The 22,164-nt window shown below is 44.0% G+C and overlaps 1 protein-coding gene and 1 pseudogene across 6 annotated transcripts in view; both read left to right on the plus strand.

Moving 5' to 3' along the window:
* Positions 1-22,164, plus strand: part of TIAM1 (TIAM Rac1 associated GEF 1) — a 317,485-nt gene that overhangs the window by 183,111 nt on the left and 112,210 nt on the right. For all 6 annotated transcript variants that reach the window (XM_088481651.1, XM_088481650.1, XM_088481655.1 and 3 more), the window contains one exon: positions 21,881-21,970. The gene's annotated coding sequence lies outside the window, so the exon portion shown is untranslated. The remainder of the gene's footprint in view (positions 1-21,880; positions 21,971-22,164) is intronic.
* LOC148513611 (U2 spliceosomal RNA) lies at positions 17,417-17,469 on the plus strand (annotated as a pseudogene).

A 22,164-nucleotide genomic window follows, 5' to 3' on the forward strand; every position in this document is an offset into this window, starting at 1 on the left:
AGCAGAAGGATGCTAGCAACGGGCCTTGCCATTTTAGAAGGGTACTTACCAACAGCCGGTCCTGTTGGCTGTGCAAAGAAATTCGTCTGTTTCAATAAATATCTGAACTCCACTCGCAGGTGCGCTGGCTGACGGCATCTGGTAAAACGCACCTTAAATAAATGGTGTAATACACATAACCCGCGTTCTATTGTTTGTTTGTGTGCATTGTGTGGCCTGCTCCTGACCAGGGCTGAAAATTATCCAGAAGTACTTTTCCAGATGTGGGTCCAGCTTATGGGGGTCTAGAAAAATAAAGAGGACGAAGATAAAGTACCAACCAATTGGCTCCTAACTGTCACTTTACAGACTCAATTTGAAAATTGACAGGAACTTATTGGTTGGTACTTTATCCACTTTATTTCTCTCCAAGCTTTGGACATAGGGGTATATTTGTCTGTATAGTCTATAAAGTTGTGCATGCAATACTTATACTGAATTCATTAACGTGCTGGGGCTGTGTTCCCGGAAACGGGGGCGTTTCGCCCCCATTTTCCACGAGTTCCGAGGCCTGGCTTAGTCAGACTGGCTGGTGATGGTTATCCGATGCAGCGCGCCTGCGAACGTTGCACTCTGTTCACAATGGCTCTTAAGAGGCGTCCGCAATCTGTAGACTCCTCCTACAGTATATAAATATTTGCTGGACGGTACTGAACAGCTGCATCCTTGCGGCTGTGCGATACCGTCCACATCTCAATCACGCCTTATGTGCTCCTTATTGGAGAGTCATTTTACCCCACATGAAAAGTTGTAGCCTGATCACCGCTTGCAGGATTAATATCCAAATGCATGCAGTGCTGTTTCTACATTATTATACATTATTTTGGGGGGGCTGAAACTATAGGCACTTTTCTGCTATAATCAAAAGGGTTAAATTGTACTTTTGCATTGTTTTCTAAAGGCAAAGTGCCCAGTTCTGAGTTGCATGCAAGTCAGTGTGCGCAGATCTCGCAGGTTTCAGCATGGGCCAAAGAAAGAAATGTGCCTCTGCTCTGTTTCAGCTATATTGGGCAATACCATGTAGGCGCACGGAGCTCCGCCATTGATAGCTGTGAGGCAGCGATGTTTCAACTTTGGAGCTTAGCCCCTACCCTTTCCCTGATTGGACCACCGCCTGCCGTTCCCCAAAGCTGGGATGCCCATTGATGGGTGCAAACCATCAGTAGTTCTGTCGATGGTTTCATGCCATCGTTGTTAAGAACCAATGGCACCATCGATGGTTAACCCACCAGTGGCCTCCCCGACCCTGAATGTGACCTGCCCAAAAATGTTTCACCTAACTGCAGAAAACAGTATAATGACTTACTGTTGGGAAATATACATTTATATAATAACCCCTATTCCTCAGTATAAAATAAATAATTGCCTAAGTATGATATTTTTAAGTATTTCTTTTTCTGAATGCCAAGCCAATGCCAGCTCCGATCCTGTTTCGACCACTAATTATCACCCACATGCCGACCGCAGAACACTCGCTATTTCCCCGGTGCGCCAGCATTGTTGAAGCAGAAAGGCGGCTTGGCTCAAGCACTTTAAAATGCCCTGCCAGGCAGGGAGTCCTTTATTAATATTCTACAAGTCACACTTTGTCAAAATTAAATACTAAATAGGAGTGTGCTCCCATGTCCAGGAGAGACGTTGTTTGTCAGCTAAGCTCGATAGCAGCCAGTTGTTCCAATATGGCTGCATGTTCGGAGCAGAAACAAACAATGAGAATAACTCAATTAAAATCGGACTGCACATCTTCTGCCCTCTGATCAGAAATCCACTGGTGGTTTGTTGAACGGCTTGCGTATGAGGTAAAACATTTTGTATTTAGAGCATTTATTTTAATTTCTTTGTGGTTTTTATACGTCTCCATTCCAGAACAGATTGTTCAGTGCATGACATTTGTCTGAAGGACTGTTTGGACAGGTATTAGTGACATTTTAGGCCGCCTTCAGGTTTCTGAGGGGACAAAAAACCTGGTAGACAAAACAAACTCCTCCATCGCCTATAAGTATTTAAATGCAAAGTAAATCACATTTCCAGCACATTACACGGCATCACCAAATCTGTCTGCATTGCAGCATCACTCAATGCAGCACAGACTGAGCTGTGACACATCAGATAGTGTTTGTGGTAAAGCCCAAAATGGGTGTTCGCCTCTACAAAGCTGCATCTATTCGGATGTAAAGCAGTCACATGATTATTATATAGTTTTCTGCCCACATTTGGTTTATCTTATATGCAGGTGTAATTGGAATATAAGTATCGCAATCTATAGTCACACGCACCCGTCTAGACACAGTGGTTATAAAAGTATTCACTCGTTTTGGAGACTTTTTTGATTTTTATTTTATTAAATTGTGACGTGGAGTGCATTTGTTCAGCAATTCTTATTACTAGCCAACACAAAACGGTCACATCAAAAATCCTGTTAAAGCAAATAAAAACATGACACTAATTGTAATAGTACAATATTATAATAGTTGGTAGAAGAACCTTCACAGATTTGTCCTCTTTTTTTACCCATTTTTGTACCATATGGTGTAAGACTAAATTGCTTAGACGGGTAGCAGCTTTTGGGCATTCGTACTATTCCCTCAATCTCACACTTCAATGCATATTTTTTTGCACCAAAGCTGAAGGCAAACACTATTGTAGTGTGTGGGGGTGCTTAGAATACGATGTATTTTACACTGGCAGTGTAAATTCGCACTTTCAGCACGATGCTGCGTGGCAAAATGCATGGCGCGGCTCAGTCATATCGGCTCCCAGTCTCTTACCTTTTTTTTTTTTTCCCCAGGTTAGCGTCCCAGTTGCACACTGCGGTGTCGCGCAAAGATGCTGGTGCTGGTCAGGATTTTACTACTTTGTTTTTTGTTTCGCATTCGCAGTGCAAATTCTGTGAACTACTTACTGAGCATCACAATTTTCTTGGTACACCAAATGGGGCAATTTGAGGATAGATTAGTGAGGACACATCTGTAGCTGCAGTTATAGCTGTGACTTTGACATTTCCTTTCTAAGCCTCACACACGTGGACCCTGCCGTTTTTAGCCATTTGTCTTTGCACTAATTCTTGAGTGCCATGAGGATAATTAGGGACTGTTGGTGAACTACAATTTTCAAATCATTTCATTGTGTCTCAGTGGGATTAAGGTCTAGGCTTTAACCTGCTCCCGCCATGACATCTGATTTATTTTTATTTGTTTTGTATTTAAGTTACTCCAGCATGGCTTTTGCTGTGTTCTTTGGGTTATTGTCCTGCTGGAATGTAAATCTTCACCCAAGGTCTCCAGCAGACTGCAGCTGATTTTCCTAGTTCTTACTAAATCTTTTGCCCTCTTTGTTTTGACAAGTTTTTCAGTGAGCAAAGTGTTGTCCAAATGATACGCAGTGTTCAGTTTACAGCAATCACAGAGCCTAGCATTGTGGCCAACAAGTTTAGTCTTTTGTCTCCCTAGGCCATAGAACCTTCCATTTGGTAATGTCTGAACAACTCTAAAGAGAGATTTAATGTGCATTTTGGCCAACGGGTTGGGTATGAGATCCCGGTGGTCGGGATGCCGCTGGTCAGAATACCGACAGCAGAATCCCACAAGGAAAGAAGGTAAGACTAACCCTACCCCTCCTTCCCCAGTGCCTAGCCCTAACGCCGCCCCCCCCAGTGCCTAAACCTAACCTCCCCCTCCCCGCACCCTAAACCTAGCCCCCCCCTTAGTGCCTAACTCTCCCCCTAATGCCTAACCCCGCACCCTAACCCTCCCCCTAACACCCGATACTTCGCTTAGGGATGCCGGAGGTCGGGATTCTGGTGCCGGATCCGCACGCCGGGATGCTGACTACATCCTTTGGCCGACAGTGATTTTCTTTTTACCACCCTCCCATAAAGTACTGTATGTGAAGTTACTGATTCATCAATGGTCTTTCAGCCATTTCATCCTGGTTGTTATCTTGCCACTTCAAACTCAATCTTTCAGAAACAGAGTTAGTAGAATTCCCACTGACCTATAGCAATTACTGACCTCTGTATCTGTGAACATTACCAGAAACCCTATCCCTCAAGCTCGCTGCCTAAATGTCTTCCTTGACTCAGTGCTGTCCCCTTATTCCATCTCTGTCCAAATCCTGTTACATATAAACATACCAAGAATACACTAATATCTCACACAAGACACTACAAAACTATAATCCATGCACTTGATTATTGCAATAGTGTCCTCCTGGTCTTCCCCTATACAGACTTTCACACCTTCAATCTGTTTTGAATGGAGCGGCTTCCTCAGAAAACATGGTTCTGCTGCTGCTCTGCCAGTACAGGCTAGATCTTGCTGTTCCACTACCAAGAGAGATTCACGGGTTTTTTCAATATGTGTTAGAATATTGGAGGGATGCAGAGTGCCATGTTTTCAGGATGTGCTGGGACTTGTAGTTCCAACACAGGTTACATAAGCCTCCTCTATCAAATATACAGTCTGAAGGGCTGTACTGCCATTACCTTTTCCCCAATGTATTGCATTGTACTGTTTTCTAGAACTTCCTTTAGTTTGGTTGCAACCCTAAGCTCATTTTGATTACAGTAATGTTTCTTTTGTGTATATATTTTACAAAATTTACAGTACCTCTTGGGTATCACAATTGTGTTTTGTATGCAAAGCATACCTGTATTTCCATAGTACTGTTTGTTGTTTTGCATTTATCACACATTCATAAAGGGTTGGATGGAAGTATATAACGAGCTATAAAAATTAGATTGTCTCAGTGAACCTCCCTTTAATGGTGTAACAGATCTCGTCGTCATTACCTCTTCACCAACCATTTCACTAATGACCCTTGTTTAAGCTTATTTTGTGCTGTAAAGGCAAATGTAAAGCACTTGAGTCCTTTAGGAGAAAAGCGCTATATAAATAAAACTATTATTATTATTATCCTAACCCACACAAGCCTGTCACTCAAAGGGAACTGCTCTGCCGTATCCCCCCCCAATAATGCTCCCTAATCACTGCTATCGGCCCTGGTACTGCGCGTCAGAACGATGTGAAGATTGTGTGTTCTGGGTATACCTCCCACTCCATTCCTGTCTTTCTGCAGCTGTGCTCTCTGGGGCCGAGCAGGCCTCTACTTCATGGCTGTTCCTGGGTGCTAGATTTCCGTTCATATTTAAGGCTTATTTGACAGGAAAATTAGCGAGCTCCAGGCTACTGGACAAAAGGAGGTGGCGAACTCTGTGACAGAATAAACAACAGGTGCCTCACTTCTGTTCCCTCGTTTCATTACCACAGGCAATTACTGTAAATTACAGCTTACATAGAAGCTATTTATTTATATGAAAAGCCCAAGGCTGCCTTTTCCCAGGGTCTTTTTTTTTTTTTGGGTGGGGGGTAATAGTTCAGATCATGATCTGACATTAACTCCATCAAATAAGGGCATTGCAGGATTTGGGGGGGTTAATATGTCAGAACGCTGTGCATTTGTTAATTGCAGCCTACCTAGCTCGGATGTTCTCTCATACAGGGAGTACTTAGAATTACCGTGGTTCCAGCTCTATTCATATTACTGTGACTGTGGATAAAATTAGAAATAGGACGGGATGTACTAATCATCGCATCCGTAATGCGGTACATCCCGCCACTTATCAGCTATATACCGACATTAATTACGCCGGTATGTACCTAGAAATGCGATTCAAATCGCAAAGGACAGCTCTTATCGGGACTGATAGAGGGACTTCCTGGTATAATACCCAGAAGTCTCTCCTGCGCAGAACGTTGCGCGCTGCCATGGGGACACTGGGAGGGATTCGATCGGATCTACATTGCTGGAACGTTGCACAAGTACTGTCTTGGTGGAACCTCACTTCTAGGGAATGGCCGGTTCCACTGCAGAGCGTTGTAACTAGGAATTTTAGTGCCTGTTGCAAAATAGAAGGACATGGACTACCCCTTGTGCTCCAGTTTAACCAAATTAGCCTAAAGCTTTACGCCCTAAAGTTTCAGAGACATTTTGCTGAAGCTGCACGTCTCTGCTCGGGGGCGGTGTTTATTTAGTTGCACTTGAATATACTTATAAACTATACCTAAGCAATTGTTGTTGTAGTAGAGAGTTTTGTAATACAGGTTAAGTCTCCCATATCCAAATATTCCGAAATACGGAATATTTCCAGCATGACTGAGATAATGAAACCTTTGATTTTTGATGGTTTAATGTACATAAACTTTGTCTAAGGCACAAATTATTAAAAAGATTTTATAAAATAACCTTCAGGCTGTGTGTATAAGGTGTATATGAAAAATAAATTAATTTCATGTATGTACACAAACTTTTTTGGATGCACTAAATTATAAAAAATATTGTCTAAAATGACCTGCAGGCTGTGTGTATAAGGTGTATATAACACATAAATGCATTCTGTGTGTATATTTGGGTCCCATTTCCAAGACATTTCATTATAATATGCAATTATTCCAAAATACGGAATATTCCGATACCCAAAATACCCCTGGTCCCAAGCATTTTGGATATGGGAGACTCAACCTGTATTAACATTGCTTTCTAGTCAGAGGCCAGTGTCTGCATCCGAATATCGGGGCATTCTGGGATTTGTAGTGGTGGTGGACAGGTGTTTGTATATGCAGGGCACAGCCTAACTGCTCAGCTGCTGGATCTGGTAATACATGTACGTACATTGGTGCTGGTATTATTATAATTATATTTAATTTATAAGGCACCATAAGGGGCCATAGCGAATTACAAGGTGCCATTTGCTGCTTTGTCCGTTAGATGCAACCATTCAACCCAAGCACCTAAGAGGACATCACTAGCTGGATCATCCGGTGACGCCATATCCTGATGGAGGCCATTAATTGGGGCACCTACATGCTGGGATTTGTGGCCAGTTAGATAGCAAATTGTGCCTAACTAGCCCATTTTCTATGTATTATTTACTAGTAGTTGTTTATATAGCTCACACATATATTGCAGCGCTTTTGCAGAGAATATTTGGCCATTCACTTCAGTCCCTGCTCCCATGGAGCTTACAATCTTTTTTCCCTACCACATGGACACATAATGTGTATATGAGCACCATAAGCCTATCAGACAGAGGAAAAGACGTAGGTCACAAGCTCCTCTGTAAAGCTGTGCAGCCACCCAAAGTGATGAACATTTTTATTCGCTGCTATGAAATGGCCACGGTTTCCAAGATGGTGGCTTCTCTTTGGTCCTCCCACACGGTTTTCACCCAAGCCTGTGAGAGTCCGGGTTATATTGCCTTGCACCCTCCCTATACAGTAAGTAGTGCCCTTGCATGCGCACAGCGCTGGTGGCCTTTTTGTCAGATGAACCACTAGTTATGAAAATGCAGATTATGGGAGAGATGTATCAAACCTTCTGAAGAGGACAAGTGGATAAGTTGACCATAGCAACCAGTCAGCTTATAGCTTTTGTTTATCCAAGTGTATTCTATGTGATTATAGCAAGAAGCTTATTGGTCGTTATGGACAAAAAACTACAAATTAGGACTGCTCTATAAAATCTATTTGTTTTTTATATTTAGAGGAGCCTTGATCATTGATTAATTTCTAACAAGCGATATATGAGATATTTTATAGCGCAGTCCTAATTTGTAGTTTTTTGTGGGTGACTTTATTGAGACCAGGTGGTACTAGTCTATTTGGACTAGCAGCTTGAATTGTTTTATTAACACACCTGTTTTATTAGCGCAAGGAGCTAGTTGTTGTTTTTGCACCAACTAGATTTCAGTTTTCTTTTCTATTGGTTGTTACGGGCATCTTCTTCACCTGTCCTTTTTAGGATGTTTGATACACCCCCAAAAAATAAATAAAAATGAACTGGTGACATTCCTGAGCTTCAGCCACAAAGTAGCCACGTCCACGGCGGGCAGGTGATGGGTCATCTTCACACATTTGCTCTTTATCATATATTATGCAGCAATGTCCTTGCCATATACAGTGCCAGCTGACTTTATTGTATATATTTGTATTTCCCTGATAGTTCGGCATTCGCTTTATTGGTGTATGTTGCTCCTTCCTTGCCCTATATTTTGTTTCATATCTGTATAAATATATATTTCTATGTGCAGTATATCATTAAAGTACCACAAGGGAGATTCTGCGACTCTTATTTCGCTCTGTGTTTTCTTTGAAGCTGTTTAAGAGGGATCCAAACCCCTCTGGGCCAGGAGCGGGCTGTGTACTTTTTGGCAAAGCTGCAAAAGGGAGAAGATTGGTGCTCTGCTTTGTGCTGAATTAGTGTCAGTTGGAGCAGTAAAACTTGTTCATCACATAACTAAGTGGCTAGGGAACCTGCCAGTCATTGTCTGGAGGCTACATTATACTGGGTGGGGGAATGAGGGTATTTTACACATACCAGTATTTTATCTTCTTCACTGATGTCAAAGTAATAATACAGCAGTATTACAAGAACTACAAGTCCCATGTTCTTTACACAGCCACTGTGTGTTACCACTAGCTGCTGACTCTTTTGAGGATTATGGGAGTTGTAGTTCTACAGGAGCTGTATAACCACAGGCTGTCTCTGGTTTGCTGACAGAGCTGTTGTAAGGAAATATTTAATGTTTGTAGTAAGGACTACAGGGGGAGTGGACAATATGGCGTTGCTCGTAGCTACCTATCCGATTGTAGCTATCATTTTATAGAATGTACTACAGATGTGTCCACATACATCTATCCTCCGTGCGCTACAAGTCGCGTTGCACATAATGCATGAGTGCCGTGCGTCTTGGTAGTGCAGAGCGTCTTTTCGTGCATCTTATTTGCAAAATGATGTAAATAGGACGCCCAAGCAGCTTTTGCTGATTAAAATGATATGCAGCATAACTATGTTCTGTGTGTGACTACGGGTGTATCTGCATGTGAAATGCTATGTTGGTGTCAATGGCTGTCACACTGTAACGTAGCATTTCACATACTGATAGTCGCACACAATATACGCATGTCGCATATCATTTTAATCAGCGGAAGCTGCTTGTGCGTCCTATTCACATCGTTTTGCGAATAAGATGCGTTTGCAGGTAAAACGTTGCACGTAAAGACGCTCAGTGTTCCCGAGTCATGGTGCGACTAGAAGGGCTGTTTAACGCGCATGTAGATGTATGTGGACACATCAGTAGATAAATGTTAGTTAAAATTGGATTTGTTGTTATGGGCAACGCCTAAGGCCTCACAGAGGTGACTTATTTTATATGAACGATCAGCAGAAATGTCTGACAGACGATCGGATATTCATACGCACTACGAAACGTGCGCAATATCAGCTCATCGTTTTGGAGAAATCTTGTGCAGCAGGTCAGATTCAATCAGCAGATCTGACTGGTTTGGAATGATAAACAGATAAACAGGTGCTGCATACACACTCGGAGACCATCGGAACAAGCCGCCGAAAATCAACGGATAGGCCGGATCATTGCATAGTGTGTACCTAGCATTTTTACTTCAGTCTACAAATCCATGAATAATGCTCTAGGCAATCTTGGCTCAGCTAGATTTCCTACTCCTGGTTGTGACCTCCACTTTTCGGCTGCTAATAGTTGTCGTTTTCTTTCCTCATTTACATCCGCTTCATTTACGGGAGGAGAGGCGCCGAGGAAATAGGGGATCACAAATCTCAGTCACGTTACTGGGAGCCTATTGTAATCCAGGCCATATGTAAGCTCATTGGTGCCGCTGTGAGGAATGGTCCCTATGCTCCTATGTATCACAGTTACGGAGTGAAACACATTTGATGATTATAGTCCCACCTTTTTTTTCATGCCACTATAAATATATCTAATTATTTTGCAATTCCCAACCAGAAAAGTTTTCGATTCATCTTTATTTTTCTCCTTGGTCTTAAATGATTTGGTTTTCTAAAGGTTTGACCTCTAAACTGCATTTTTGGAGCCCTCTCCTTTCTTGTGGATATTGTTCTCTATTTGCATTTGGTTCCATTAATCAGCACACTGGGTAAACTCAGCTGCCCAATGCTACATTGTTAACTGTTGCTTCCTCCCAGCAAAACCTTTTGAACCAGCCCCAGAGAGGTTTAATTCCTTTAACAGCCTTAAGTTAACACAAACTGTAACTAATTCACACTGTGCCTGGTGCTTGCCAATATGAGGACCTCTGTAGGATCAAAGATTGGCTGCTGAATAGCGCCCCGCTGCTTCTGAATTACAAGCCGGCTGCTTATTATTTGATTGCTCACCTAATTACAGTATTCTCCTGTTTAACTCCTTCGCCCCTCCAGGCTCTTTGTTGTCAGGTTGGGAGAGAAGGGAAACAGCTATTGTTTGAAGCTGCAAAATTAAGAGCCCACAAACTTTACAGTAATAAAACCTTTTTTTTAACGTTTGAGCCATAATCATTCCAATCCTGATTGTAGAAAAATTATAATAGGTGCATCTTCTTAGTCGTGTGTTTTGGTCTTCACTTTGTTTTTGGTACCAATTCAATAAGTTGTTTTTTTGGCGATGTAGTCAAATAGTCAATATGTCAACAAACTGGGCTTGGTGTGTCTTGTATATTGTTAAGCCAGGTACACATCAGAACGACGTGTATCCCAGCCTACCCAACGATTGATGGAAGGATATATCGGGAGGGCGTACGCACTGCACGGTCCGGTGTACGACCGCGCAATATACCCTTCCGTCCTGCAGTCACCTGTGTGCGGTCAACAGCGTAGTCGTCCTATCTGACTTGCAGAACATCAGATGAGATGATGTCGCTGACGAGGTACGTAACCACACTGAGCTATGTGGTCGATATAGTGTTCCGATCCATGTCCAAGAGATATATTGGACAATATATCTTTCGGTGTACAGCAGACAGAAATGTTTGGTTAGTTCCTGGCACAGTTTGCTCTAGAACCGCTCCCACTGCCCATGTCTGTAATCCTGTGTGCTCTGCTATGTAGTCGCCTGTCCCAAGCTGAGATTCCTGTTTGTCCCACAGCTCCCATGTCCCAGAGAACACATTCTTCCCAGGGTTCCTAATATTGTGCCCCAGGCACCATCAAAAGAGCTATCGCCCATTAGTAATGTATGCAGTGACGTTATCAGCAGATACAACAGACAATGAGGATAGAAGTATAATTTCCTCCCATACAATCCATATCATTTGATGAGTTTTGTCATTAACTACATATTATGACGACATTAATGGTGACTTGCACCAGTGTAACGCTGCCAATTAATTACTTGTAGACTGTGCGCACAATTTCGATTTATTGTGCATTGTCCGGTCATATAAAAGACACCATGACGTGCACTTCATATGTTTTATATTGTCTTATCGGAGTCTTTTCGAACATGACATAAGTATGACCTCGCCGATCGGTAGCTGTGCAACTACAAGTCCCAGCATGCATTGCCAGTTACAGACTTGCATCTTTGTATACTCCATTGGTGCTTCAGTGATGGGCTCTAGTGAGATTATAGGCTTTACCAGAGGTTCCCAAACTCTGCTATTACAGCCACGTTTAAAGGATATCCATACTTGAGCACAGGTGATTTAATCATACTTGCTGACTTTATAAATCACCTGGGGGTGGGGGGGCGCCGGAGCCGGACTGTATATGTCATTAGGCCCTGCCCCACCACAGGAAATAGGCCGTGATTCATGGGGCCACTAGTATGGGCGGGGCTAAATGGCGTGATTCACATCATTTTAGCCCCGCGTCCTACTTGCGGACCCGAAAATTCCACGTAAAATCTCCCCATCCTAGTGAAGTGGGCGTCATGCGGAAGAAATGCCCACTCTTGTGGGGGGGCCAGGGGGGGGGGGGGGGGGGCACCTGAAAAATCGGGATCCTTCCGCAACTTTCCGGGAGAGTAGGCATGTGTGGATTTAATTAGTACCTCATTCAGTTTGATGTAACCATCTGGATTTGTAAACCTTTTCTATACAGGTCTGTTCTCTGCTTTGACCCATTACATTAATTAGATCTTGCTGAAAGACTCCTCTTTAGTCAATGAACATTTTTTAAATACTTTTTATTTCATGTGTTATGGCCAGGCGTAGTGGTTTGCATTACTGCTACACAGCATTGAGGTCTCTGGTAGCATTTCCAATAAGGCCCTATCTGTCTGGGCTTTGTATGTTCACCAAAAATCTACTGGTAGGTTAATTGAATTTTGACAAAGCAACTAACATTAGTGTGTGCCCATGTGGTTGGGAACATGGGTCCTGTATCAGAGATGTACGCAAACCGATGGTTTATGTAATTCTTGAATGTTTTCTGTACTGCGCACTCACAGGACCGGATCTGGATCATTTGGGAGCAGGGTGAGGGTGACGACAGGAAGCATTTCGCCTCCATTTTGTTGGAGTGCTGAGGCCAGTGTCTAGGAGGTCTATTTATCAAGCAGTGAAAAGTGTGGAGAAGTGAAAAAGTGGAGAAGTTAGTCATAGCAACCAATCAGCTTTGAAGTAGCATTTGTTAAGTACAGTCTGTAAAATAATAGGTAGGAGCTGATTGGTTGCTATGGGCAACTTCTCCACTGCTCCACTTCTCCACACTTTTCACTGCTTGATAAATAGACCCCTAAGTCTTCAAACATGGATTTCATTGGCCTCTGCAGCATGAAAAAACCCCGGCCATCCTGAGTCAATGAGGGTTACTCAGATGGCCAATGGTCACGCAGAGTGATCCCCTGCTGCGTATTCAGATGCAGCGGCTGATCGCACAAGCCTGCAGGACGCTGCTATTAACAGCAGATGCCTCCTGCAGCATCATCATATTATCACACAGCCGCTGCTGTGCTTACTGCGTCCATCTCTGAATATCAGGCCAATAGATTGTAAGCTCCTCTGATGCAGGGACTGATGCAAATGACTAAATGTTAAGCGCTGCAGAATGTTTGCGCCAAATAACAGTTAATGAATACATATATGAATGTGCTTATTTTTAGATTAAAACATTGGTGGTGTCACCATTAACAGTGCATGTTACCATTGGGCAGCAGGGTCAGATAGGACCTATCGTCCCCAGGTCAGACAGAAGGTGTAGGGCACTCGATGGGCAGTCTGCGGAAGGTGAGGTATGTCATGTTTCTGAAAAGTTCTCAGGAGCTGAGTAATAAATTACTAAGTGCTTTTGTTGCCTCTGTGAGTTACACTCCGAACCTCCTCCCCTGATTAATCAGAGTTTACAAGTACTTGAAGCCACACTTTAATCTGGGATAATGATACGTTTGTTATTGTCTCTGTAACATCGTATATATTGTCACCTATTAGTTGGCGCTGGCTCTGTAGCTGGCACCTCCACAAGCCCTCTCGCTGTAGATGTACCCGCATTTTGGGTCACTCTCTACAATCGCCGTCAGCAGAGTTGCTTTATTTAATGCTACCGTGTTGCTTTATAGGTAATTACTATTTATGTAAGAGTTATTAGACATCCGTTTGCATTTATTGGAGACTGGAATGAATCTCTCAATGTGTGTGCACCATTTATTAGCTGCTTTAGGCGTATTTACTGTAAACACCATTGGTGATTTGCCCTAAACAGAAATGTTTAAACATGTATCACCTTCAAGGTGATGTAATATCACGTTCATAGGCACAGCTGCACCTGGATGGTGAGTCTGCCGTTCTCCCCACAGTCGCCCTTTGTTTCCTTATGATGTTATTAGTGTAGAATATTATGTCGGGGTCACATGTATTCTCCTGTAGGCGCTCGTGGAACCATATAGGGAAAATAGGAGCGTTACTGTTCGTCCATTGCTCTTCAATATACAGCAGAGCTTCTCTAGAACATCACAAAATGACTTAGTGCCTGGGAATGATAGTTTTGGGAATTGTGTAGATATGAAGTTCAGTTCATTTCACATTTTTTTTTTTTTGTGTTGTTGATCTTCCATTTCCACCTTTCGCACCTGTTCCTGCTCATAACTAAACTTTATTTAAGAATTCGTAATAAGATGATAATTCCTTTTAACTTTTGTTTCCATAGAAACCAGCTGTTCTGGGTAGAAAATAGCTTGTTCTCACTCCTTCATAATTTGAGCTGATAATAACCCAAGTTGCTCAACTTTGCTTCTTGTTATCATTATTATACAGTTAGATGACATAGAAGGAAATTAGAGAGTGTCCCACAGATCTGACACCCTGACAGAAGTAAAGAGACCACTAGTTGTTGTGACCTTGTTGTTCCGTAACTGTGTGTAAGTTAAACGTGCCAGTAACGGGATGTGGCACGACCTGTGACTCGGCTACATGGCTTGTTTCCCCCCGGGCCCCCACCCGTTGGACTCCCAGCTCTAGCACAAAGCTTTGCCGTGGGGTGATAACGGAACACTTTCCATCCTTAACTTTTTCTTAGATTGCGGCTTCCACAAGGCAGCAGCGGGGTGCGTGCACTTATCAGGGAGCCGAGCACTTGGCAGATTGGGCGTCCCTTTCTATTCCTGCCGCAGCTCGCTGTGGGTAGATGAGACTTGTCAGAACAGCCTCCCACTTCCAGTCTATTTTTATACGTGCAATCTGCTGTTCCTTACATTGCACAGTTGTGCTTCCTCATACACCACTTGAAACCTGTGGCTTTTTTTTTTGTTGTTTGTTTTTTCTTGTATTGTGGTCATTTTATATAGTGCAAAGTTTCCTCAAAAATGTCCTGCCTTCCAACCAGGGGAAAGTCAGACGTCCAACGTGGTCCAATTTAACCCCTCGCTGGTCACATGCCCTGCTGCAGCATGGGACCAGGGTTTTTTTTGTGTGTGTGTGTGAGGTAAACAGTTACCTTAATTATAGTTTTTTTATTTCACCAGATTAAATTGTACCGAGTCATCCATCCTAAATGGGAAGTATTCCCTAATTATATATGGGATACTGTATTGCTTGCTGGGAATTCTATGGATGCTAGTCATTGGAGTGGTTTTGATAATTCCTGGAAATCCAAGGTGATTCCCTTCTTGCTTATGTGATTTTTATTTTTACAGGAAAATAGAACCTTTACTGAAGTGATGATCTCGGAGTTGACCATTCATACTTCTGTTTGCACTGCAGATACATACATTAATATGTACTGTATGTAGGCTTTATGTCGACATTCAGGATGTCGACGTGTACATATTGCTGACAGACAACATGCCGACATGATTTTCAGGTTATGGTTAGGCTGCTGTTAAGGCTAGAGTTAGGTGTAATGCAAAATTCCTTGCTCGATATTCAGTGTTGACATTGTGAATGATGACATATTGAACAGGTAGACACTTAGGCCACGTGAATGTCGACCTAATATACCGCACCCATTAATGTCACTTGTGTGTAATACTATAAGTCACTGGTGATATTTCTTGCTTGGCATAATGAACTATAGTCCTAAAACTTTAGAAATTCCGTACAAGACGTCTTGGACAGGTCTTCCCTTGCTTCTTGGTAATTAGGCACGCTTTATTTTGATGAAAGTCAAAGATTCTACATTGTTGTTGAACAAAATGGCATTTTTGGGTTGGGCGTCTCACGTGTGGTACTGGGTGTGTGTCATATGTGCGTCTGCTGTGATTGTTCCTAATCAGGGTTGCGCTCTTATTGAAGTGCTGCTTGTGCTTTACGATTTTTACCAGTAAAACCACCTATTGTGCTCGTACTCTAACACATGAGAAGTAGGAACATTGTAAATGCGGTTTCAATTTACATTTAAATGTTGAGACTATGTGCCATTTACTTTCGTTTGTCTCATTTGTAATGTGTATTTCATGCATTTATTAATCAAAAAATAAAAGTGTGCATGACCAAATTAATCCAATTAAGATACAGTTAGAATGAAACTTATCATAGTCTTATCAGAGATCTGCTCTGGTCCCTGTATTGGCATGTGTATGTCCATATCGCACGGGACCTTCTGTGATCCAGACATTTTTTCCCCAGATCACGTGCTGTTTCGCCCACCAAATCGGCCATACTTCTGGACGGTCGGTGGTCAGGTTGACTGCCTAAATCTCCTGATTTAAATTTGGTTGATTTTGGCAATATTGACTCAACATCTGCAGTGCCAAAAAAAATCCAAATTGGTTTGATTAAAATTAATTTCTCTTTCATCCACTAGGGGACACTGGAGTTGCTTACGCTGGGGTATAGAGGCGTGGATAACTGGAGCCGGCACTTTAAATAATTTAGAAGTGTGAAGCTCCTCCCCCTCTATTACCCACCAGCCCTCAGTTTAGAAAATGTGCCTACGGAGCTGGTCACAATCTGCTGTGCTCCAGCAATACAATTATTTTATTATTTTAATAGCATCTTTTGCACTTTATTGGTACCCTTCGCCACCTCTTGAAAGGTGGGGTCCGGGTACCTGGTGCCCTGTTATACAGGAAGGAGTGCACAGTGCTTATCAAAAAAGCAATTGACAGCTCCTTATCGCCACACAGCACTTCTAAAAGCACTGAGAACAAGACAGTGTGAGAAGCAGGAGTGCTGTTATCAGAGAGGCCATCCAAGGGACGCAGTGAGTACATCAGCTGTGCATCCCCCGGCTCCTGTCCCCGCTGCCGACGCTGGCTTCAGAGCATAGCGCTATAGCGCTGCTCTATATTACATACTCCCTCCTTCCCTCTCCCTGCTGGCACCCGCGCATAGCGCTCCTACTCAGTGGGGCTTCACAGGGGGAGGTGAAAGCTCCAGCGCGACTGCCATTTTCAGAGCCCTTAGGGCATGAAGAAGGGGGGCGGGGCCTAACAGCGCGGGCTCTCTGTCTCCATTCAGAACGGCAGCGGCTGTTAGAACAGCGTGGCTGCCGTTTCACTTGTGTCTGACTGCAGCTCTCCAATTTAGGAAGAGTGTAGCAGCACTACTACAGAAGGGCTGGTTCTCCTGATTGCATCCCTGGGAGCCTGCGAGCACAGGGGAGAGTACAGCAGGGAATCAATTCTGTGGGAAGGGAGTTGTGTGATCTCCTCCTCTGTTTCCCAAACTAGCCTTCTGTCTTCTATATCTGTCCCTCTGTATGGGTGACTATGGTTGAATGCCAAACTCTTTGCAAAAGATGTTTGTTCAAACTGTACAAGCACGTTATGTGATGCTTGTTTAGTAATCTATCACCTATGGCATGGTACGAGTGATGGCTGACTTAATATCACAGTTGGCTGAGGCTCGCACGTCCCAGGGTGTCAGGGTTAACCAAATCTCTAGACACCCTGGTACAGGTTATAGGTAGCGCTGTTTCTACTCCCTCCACTTCCTACCAAAGACGGCCCCTAACGACTGTTCTCCAGTCAGTGAGGGTCTGACAAGGAAATCCTCACAACAGAGGATACTAAGGAACGTGAATGGAGGAAGTTTGTATAATGACGGTACGCCTCCAGATTTTCTCTGCCTTTTGGCTAAGATCAAGTGAAAAAGGGCTGCAATAAACAGGCAAACAGATCAAGAGAGTCCCATTTAGTATCTGTTCTTATCAGCTTAATATCTGATACGCCCCCTATCTGTGGGCCATATATAGAGTCTGCCTCTTCTGGGGTGGAATTCTTATTTCTGGCGGTCAAGCAGGTATTTAATCTACCTGTGGATATAGTTCCTGCATCCCAGGAGTGTGTATTATTTGAGTACGTTACTCCCTGTGTCAGGGTCAGAACAGCAGTACTCAGTTAGCCTGGAACAATTACAATGTAATTGGACGCTACCTATCTTCTCAGTGACCAACAAAATGGGTCGTCTGTTTTTCAGTTTTCGCGGCCCTAGGGACACTCCACCCTGAACACGCCTGATCTTGGAGAGTCAGGCCTGGTTAATGGGAGACTGTCTGGGAATACCAGGTGCTGTAGGCTAAAATTTTCTGGAATCAACCATATAAGAGGTTCCAAATTCCTCGTCGATTCCTGTTCAGCTACCCATTTCCGTCATCCATGATAGAAGAGGTTGAAACATCTCCCCCTGTTGACGCGTCTGCTCACTGTCCCTTTAAGAAAACTACACTCCCAGTACGGGCTGCCTCATTGTTGAGGGACCCTTCTGATTGCAAGTTGGAGTCAACGCTGCGCTCTATTTATACTGCAGCGGGAGTTTAACTTAGACCTATGCTAGTTACCGCCTGGGTTAACAAGGCTATGATTTGCTGGGCTGACCATTTGATTGCGTTAATCAGGTACTTCCAGGGCACAGTTACGTTCTTCTGGCAGAACACATCGTGAGTCTGCAGTTTACCTGGGAGAAGCTTCTAAGGAGCTCTCATATCTGCTTCTGCTATTTCGAACTGCTGAGCCCTCTGGTTGTGTGCTTGGTAACCGGATGCAGAATCCAAGCGTGCAGTGAAGGGTTTACCATTCACTGGTAACATGCTTTTTGGCCTGGAATTGGGCAGATGGATATCCCAGGCCACATGGGGGGGTAAGTCTTCCTTCCTCCCTTCGACTGCTCCGGCTCCCAGAGGATCTTACATGGGACCTTCGTTTCTTTCCTTTCGTGTGCCACATTCCTTTCGTGGTAGAGCCAGAGGTGCTCCCACGCAAGCAAGAGGCGACAGACGTAGAGGTTGTCCACACAATGTTGCAGGTCGACAGGAACCTAAACCAGCTGAGAAACATCTGGCATGACGGTTTTCCGCCCCATCTGGGATCTTCTGCGGTGGAAGCCCGTTTTGCAGAAATTTCAGCAAGTTTGGAACTAGTCCTTTTCAGATCAGTGGATTCACAGACTGATTTCCCTACGGTAACAAATAGACTTCGAAGTCCGCCCTCATCTCTGTACTTCCCTACACGTCTGCCAATACCTGCAGACAGGGCCAGGGTTCTACGGGAGGCTATCCAGTCTCTACTCCGATCCTCGGTGCTAGTTCCGGTTCCAGAACATCAACGAGGTATGGGGTTTGTACTGAAACCTGTTTGTAGTACCAAATCCGGATGGATCGGTTTAGGACCTCTAGTCCTTTAAAACCTGTATCTTAAGGTATATATCGTTTCAACATGGTGTCCCTGCAGTCCATCATTGTGTGGTTGAAACCAGGGGAGTTTCTATTATCCCTGGATATCAAGGACTATCTCCATGTTCCCTTTTGGGAACCTCATCAAACCTTCCCGCGTTTTGCTGTATTGCAGGATCACTACCAGTTTCGGGCATTGCCGTTTGGCTTATCCTCGGCTTCCCGCATTTTAACCAATCTAATGTCAGTCATGATTGCTCTCCTTCGGTCATCGGGAGTAAACATAATCCCCTATTTGGACGACTTGTTCCTCAAGGCTCCATCGGTATCCCTTCTAACAAACCATGCCTTACTGACATATCACACTCTAATCCAACACGGTTGGATAATCAACTTTAAGAAGGGAGCAGTAGAAAGAAGGTATCCCTAATTATTTATCTGCGTCTCTACGGGAAGATGGTAGCTGCCTTCGAGGCACTACAGTTTGGACGGATCCACTCCAGAGTGTTTCAGCTGGACCTGTTGTCACAAGGTTCAGGGTCTCCTCTGCTTCTACACCGACAAATCCGTCTGAGCCAGGTTACCAGAGTGGCCCTCCTCTGGTGGACACAATACAACAGTCTTTTAACGGGCCGAACATTCGGTATGGTTCTGGATCATCGTAACAACGCATGCCAGCCTTCGAGGATAGGGAGCAGTAGTCCTCGATTTTCACTTTCAGGGTCGATGGTCCCCTCTGGATCAGAAGTGGCCCATAAATGTGTTGGAACTCAGCGCGATCTACTATGCTCTGATAGAAGCAACAGAGTTGCAAAAGACTCGACGGTAAGAGTTCAGTCCGACAATGCTACGGCCGTCGCTTACATCAACCGCCAGGGCGGGACTGGTAGTCGCATGGCCATACGAGTAATATCTCAGATTCTCCGGTGGGCCGAGAAGAAGTCAGTGATCCTGTCGGTGGTATTCATCCAGGGTGTGGACCACTGGGAAGCAGATTACCTAAGTCACCAGGATATGCATTCCGGGGAATGGAAGATTCATCCAAATGTGTTCAACGCGCTGATATGTCGATGGTGTTTTCAGGTGGACCTCATGGAGTCATGATTGAATCTTCAACTCCCACTATAAGTGTCAAGAACTCGCGATCCACAGGTGGAGGCAGTAGACGCTTGGACAGTTTCATGGATCTACAACTTCGTTTACCTTTTTTCCTCCGATTCCACTTTTTCCTTCTAAAAAGGATAAGACATGATGGATATCCCAGGCCACATGGGGGGCCTCTTTCTCGTGGCACCGAACTGGCCTCGGAGTAGTTGGTTCGGTCCCTATTGGTAGGGTCGCCCCTTCATCTGCGTACGGATCTTCTACAGCAGGGTCCTTATCGTCCACTTCAATTTAGCGCAACTGCGTTTAACGGGGTGGCTCCTGAAACCGATATCTTTTAATGCAGAAGCATCCCAGACTCTGATTCTCACCATGCTACGCGCCAGGAAGCCAGTTTCGGCTGCGCTTTATCGCATCTGGCGTTCTTATATCGAATGGTGTTCCAGTTGGGTCTTCCATCCGGTTGTCCAGGTTTCTGTTTTTTTTCTTCTGATGGGACTGGATTCTGGTCTTCATTCCTGAGGGCAGACGTTACTTTTGTACCACCGATAGCTCCCTGGTACTTAGCTTTAATTAAGTATTTGTCTTGGAAGAGTGTCCTCCTCCTGGCTCTAGCTTTGGCTCGTAGAGTTTAGTTTTGGGTGCTCTGTCCTATAAGCCACCTTAGCTTGTGTTCCCAGGGTTGGGTCTGCTTTCCATGTCAATCAGCCTATTGGGTACCGTCTTTGGTGGAGGACTCCGGTAATTCTTCTACTTTGGATGTAGTTAGAGCTCTCCGCGTCCCTCCGCAAGTCGGAGTCGGTTTTTTTTGTCCTCTAAGACGCTGGTCAACCTCTCCGAACAGCATCAAAGCAGATGTTGGCACGTTGGATTAGGCAGATTAGTCTTCAGGCTTATATTAGTGCTGACTGTCGGCCTCCTATGTCCATTCGGCTCATTCCACACGTTCTGTGGGTGCGTCATGGGGGGCCGTTAGGGGCGCCTCCAGGTCACAATTGTGCCGTGCGGCCACTTGGTCTTCAGTTCACACGTGGGTCAAATGTTACAGTTTTGATACGTTTGCTGCTTCGGCATCAAGTTTTGGCCGTCTGGTTCTGCAGGTCCTGCCCGAGAGGAAAACTTTGGGACGTCCCCAGCGTAAGCAACTCCAGTGTCCCCTAGTGGATGAAAGAGAAAATGGGATTTTGGTACCTACCGGTAAATCCTTTTCTCTGATTCCACAGGGGACACTGGACGCCCACCTCTGCGCTCTTAGCCTGCCTGTTCGGTTTGTTCCGTATGTTGTATGCTTTGATTATTGTGTGTTCTTCTCTCCTTTTTTACTCCGCTTGTTCTCCATCTCCTCTCGGTCTTCATTTTCTAAACTGAGGGCTGGTGGGGAATAGAGGGGGAGGAGCTTCACACCTAAATTATTTAAAGTGCCGGCTCCAGTTATCCACGCCTCTATACCCCAGCGTAAGCAACTCCAGTGTCCCCTGTGGAATCAGAGAAAAGGATTTACCGGTAGGTACCAAAATCCCATTTTTCAAATTTACTTGCAACGTATTTCAAATCCGCCCCCCTTCCCTCCCATATCAGTCCACAGAGATGAGTTGGATAAACTGATGTGAGACTCGGGAACAAAATGTATGCATCCAGCAGGACTTTAATTTGAGGAAACAGGGTCGTTGTGCAGGTTTTCAGAGGTATACAAATTGGTCGAAAAAAATACTCTTGGTTCTAAATACTTGGCTTCCTTCGCCAGCCTTCCCATAAAGACTGATGTTTTGTTTTTTTAACAAACCTTTTTAATTCCTTTTGTAACTTCTTAATATGAATTACATCTTGTTTATTGTATTATATGCTGAGTTTAATATCTGCTTTTTTTTCTATTTTATTTTAGGAGTCATTCAGCCAAAGCTAGAAATGAATGACCAGGAACCCGAGGGGGCCCATGTCGAGTGATGCTGAATCCGTTGTCATTCTGACAGAGGTGATTGTGCTTCTTGTGTAGGACAAGTGATCGTGTCACTTAAACGTTTCACTTCAGTTTTTGGCATTTCTTGCACTTTGGGACTTTTTATTATGTAATTATTATTATTTATTTTATTTTTTTTAATAGACCAGAAACCCAAAACCTTAAGGATCCGACCAGTGACTCTTGGATATGTTAGATATTGAAATTAG

Source organism: Taudactylus pleione, unplaced genomic scaffold, assembly GCF_031769625.1.
Source record: "Taudactylus pleione unplaced genomic scaffold, aTauple2 ptg000276l, whole genome shotgun sequence".
NCBI lineage: Eukaryota > Metazoa > Chordata > Amphibia > Anura > Myobatrachidae > Taudactylus > Taudactylus pleione.